The following is a 4902-nucleotide window of genomic DNA, read 5'->3' on the forward strand; positions in this document are numbered from 1 at the left end:
TTAAAATTAGGATTAAAAATTAATGAGTATAGTAAAATATTAAAATAAATAAATATTTAAAAAGATATATCAATTTTTAAAATTACAAAAATAATACTATTTGATTACCAAATACTCACCATTTATTTATTAATCAAACATTCATAAAATAAAATAAAATAAAAATAAAAATTAAAAGTATAATTTCTAAATTTAAATAATAAAAATTATTTTAAAAATTAGAATTGCATGGATATTAACTTCAAACATTTAAAATTGAATAGAAGATTATGCATGTACAAGTTTCATATGTGCAATTTATTCTTTTCTTTTAATAGTCCTTTTGTATATGCTAACAATTCTAAAATGGAACAAGATTAACAATCTCAAAAGATAATTTTATACTATGAGAAAATGTTAACAAAATAAAAAAAAAAGAAATTGTTTTGTAAAAAATTATAAAATATAGTGTAGCCTTTAATCTTATGTTGTTAGTTAAAAGAGGAAAGAATCCCACATTGTCTAGGAACAAGTTGAAAACCTATTCATGGCTCTATATATACACATATCTCACATCTCACATTGCTTAAGAAAACAAGAAAAATGAGACTTTGGGTCTATATAAAGATTTATTTTATAAGTTTTATTTTCATATTAATTGGTGACACCATAAAATAAAATAAAAATGTTGTCACGTTGGGTCTTTATAAAGGCTTATTCTTGTAAAATTTTTTTAAAAAAATTGGTCTATTTTTATAATATTCTAAAAAATGATATTTTTTGAAAATTTAGTCTCAAAACGAGCAAAAGCATGTACACATTAGCGTGTTTTTGTTGACACGGAGTATAGCACGTCTCCATTAGCGTGCTTTTATGAAATTTCTCTTTAAAATGCTTCCACATAAGTGCGTTTTAAGTTTTTTGGCCCATTCTAGTAAATAAAATTTAAAATGGCCCAATTTTGTAAATAAAGTAAGAAATGGGCCTTTTTTAGTATAATGGTCTATGTTATGAATATTTTATTATTACACATCTTTTTACATTCTCTTTTTAATATTTATTTCATAACATGTTACCAACACAATAATTTTTCTTTTTATGATTCCTCTTTAAATATCTATGGGTTCATAAGATTTACTAATGAACCTTCATAATATATTATTTTTAAATGATTATTTAAATATATATTAATTATCAATTCAAAACATAAGTTTTTATGATATTAGTCCCCTTTAAAGAAAGAATCTTTGGGGGCATTTAGAAGTCTGTCTTATTAGATGTGTTGCATTCCTTGAAGTGAATGCAATTGTAAAATTTTTTAATGAACGTGATCCTAAAGACCATTGGTCATATACCTATCGTTTGCCCAAATATTTTGTTCAAAATATGTTAATTTTCTTTGAGGAAGAAAATATGTCTCACGATAATGTAACAATGAATACTTATAGATAAAAAAGTATTTATCTTAATTGGTATTGAAATAAACCAATACTAATGTAATATTTGATAGTACAAAATTAGTTGAAAATTTTAAAAGAGCTAATTATTTGCTAGTTCAAAATTAGTTGAAAACTCTAGAAGAGCTAATTATTTTGTAGTATAAAATTAGTTGAAAGCTCTAGAAGAGCTAATATATCAATATTTGAAGAAATAAAATTCGTGATGTTAATGCATAATCCTCTAGAGACATTCAATGTAATTGATCTCATATTGAGATTGTGAATGAGAAAAATACTATATTTGGTATGAATCACTCTTGTTATGACTATTTACCTATTTTTATTTTGAAAAGGATAAAGAAAGATTGAGTTGTTGAATTATATTTATCACTCTTGTTGTTAAATTGATTTGACTATGATTATCTCTATGATCTTTTTCATCATCTTCATGAAAGGTTGAAGCGGGATATTTGATTGTGAAAGATCCAATTGAATTATGAAATATTTTAAAAGAAATATATAAGTAACAAAATATGATAATTCTATCTAAATCTCATCATAATCGGATGCATATGAAGTTGCGATATTTTAAAATTGTGAATGAGTATAACTTTGTAGTATTGAATTCTCAATTAAAATTATATGGGAGAACATTACTAGTCCAAAGAAACAAAGCAATAATTAATAATATGTTCTAGCCAAGATCAAAGAAATTATGTTTTAAAAGGATATACGTTGTAACAAATACCATTTTGAGATTGTGGATGATAAGATGATTAGTTTTATATATTAAATCTATTATATTGGGTAAGAATTTTGTATTGAAAAATTATCTTCTTTCCTCTAGTTTGTACTATGCATATGTTAGTATGGTCAAATCAAATGAGATGGTAAAGTATAAGTTTACTAATCCAAATATACTAATTAGTTGGCATGATTGGTTATACCATCTTGATTAATAACAATGTGACAATATAAGAATTTAAATGGATATTTATTAAAGAACCTGAAGATTATTCATTTATCAAGTGTTGCTTGTTCTCAAAGAAGATTTATTAAACCTCACTAGCAAAAGTTGAGATTGAATCTCTTACATTTCTGAAAGAAATATGGGCTCATTTATCCAACAAGTGAATATTTGTTCTAATTTTGGTAGATGAATCTACAAGATAATCACATGTGAGTTATCAAATTGCAACCTCCAGTTTGCGAGATTACTTGTTTAATGGTTTGTTTAAGAACAAAACTTAAAGATTATGCAATTAAGGCAATTATTACTAATGTTGGTGAGTTTATTTCTAAGGCTTTAAATGATTACTGTATGCTAGATTGTTAGTGCGAATAACTATTGCAAAACATGTACAATTGGCTTTTGGTTAGGAGCCAAATAGAACTCATTTTAGATTTTTTTAATGTGCAATGTATGTTGAAATTGCTCTATCACACTGCACAAAATGGGTATTGAGAGAAAGTTGAGAATATAAATTCATTATGAATCTCCTTGTATTTTTAAATGTTTTGAACGAATTGGAGATTCAATTATGACATGATTTAGTGATTACTATTTTGATTTGATAGCTTTCCCAACATCAAGAGGAGAGAAATAATAGCTAGATGAAATAATTATATGGATGAATTATCATTATCTAGATCCTCACAAAAAGTAATTTGAAATTGAAGTTTAAAGATAATTCAGTTTATTGTAAGTTAACCACAAAATGTGTTTCTTGACCTAATAAGAATAACCAAGTCTTATATATTAGTGATGAGTCAAAGTCCTAGTAGGACAATCATTAGAATAAATAAAAGTAATGTATGTCCGAATGATATAATTGATTTCAAAGATAAAAATTCTCATAAAAGAAAATAATAAATACATATAAGCATATAGCGGGGGCGAGTGCTCTTGAAGAGACCTAAGACATAAATAATTATTAAAACTTTAGATGAGATTCAGGTACTTGAATATGGAAATTGTAACACCTCAAACCTGACCTAGAAGTTATGGCTGAATCTGGCGGTGTCACATTGAGGTGTTTAGCGAAAATTGAACTCGTTGGTAAAAATTCGTTTTTAGGTTTAAAAATCCCTTTATTATTATATAACAAATCATCTAGTAAAAAATGTTTACCTTGTTATCTGCTATTGTTATAAAAGGTTTATCTAAAATCGCGAAAGCTTTTGAAAACTCTAATGTTTAAATTTTGTGTCTTTGAAAACAATAATTATTTTGAAAATTCGTCTTCTGCTAAACTAGCAGTTTAAAATAAGTAAGCAAAAGCCCAACTAAAAATTTAAACTAACATAAATGGCCTTATTACATAAACAAAACCCAACACAAACTTTAATTTTAAATAAAAGCAAGTGTAGAACAACTGTAGTTGTGTGGCCACCTCCGAGTCCCTCGCAGCACCGACCCGCCTACAACTGGGGATTACCTGTACAGTTAAAAAGAGGGGTGAGTTTAGGAAAACTCAGTGTGTAATCCCTTAACAAGCAAACAGTCAATTAAACAATAGATAAATGCAGTTTGGGCCTGAGCCCGTTACAGTAACAGTCCAGTTCAGTGTGGGTCTAAGCCCATCACAATGCCAGTAATCAGTAAGGCCTTTGCCCAATTTCAGTAATATTATTAGTGGGGCCTTGGCCCATAATAGTAACAGATATTAGTCATGCAGTGAACAGTATGTAATATCATTAATCGATGCAATAACAGTACAAAATCATTAATCAGTGCAGATATACAGTTAGAAATCCTACCCAATCCAGCCTCTACACACCACTTCGTCTCGCCAAACACACCATGTGGGGATAAAATCGACCCACCCACCCAGCCACACTAAGATTAGCACCAGTTGCAGCACTAAATAGTATTGCAGCAAAGCTGCCAGTAAATTAAATGACATATAGCCATCAGTGGGTCTACAATCGTCTTGGGCGACCTGTGCAACCTTATCAGTACGGTACACTTCGTCCCAATATAACAACCCATCCCCATGTAATATATCGTGACATAATATCATACGTGTATGCAAAATGTCATGCTCAATCATAGTCATACATATCATAGAGCAAATCAGTCATACATAACATAAATCCATAACAGTCATTTTACCCTATGGGGGTATTTCGGTCATTCTACCCCATTGGGGTATTTCGGTCATTTTACCCTATAGGGGTATTTCGGTCATTTTACCCCATAGGGGTATTTCGATCATTTTACCTTATAGGGTGTTTCGGTCATTCTACCCTATAGGGGTATTTCAGTCATTCTATCTTATAAGGGTATTTCGGTCATTCTACCTTATGCGGGTATTTCGGTCATTTTACCTTATGGAGGTATTTCAGTCATTCTACCCTATAGGGGTATTTCGATTATTTTATCCTATGGAGGTATTTTGGTTATAACAATGTAAATGGGCCCAAGGCCCATTACTCGGCCCGAGTGGACCCACACACACGTGCGGCCCGTTTAGCCCAGATT

Source organism: Gossypium raimondii, chromosome 3, assembly GCF_025698545.1.
Source record: "Gossypium raimondii isolate GPD5lz chromosome 3, ASM2569854v1, whole genome shotgun sequence".
Taxonomy (NCBI): Eukaryota; Viridiplantae; Streptophyta; class Magnoliopsida; order Malvales; family Malvaceae; genus Gossypium; species Gossypium raimondii.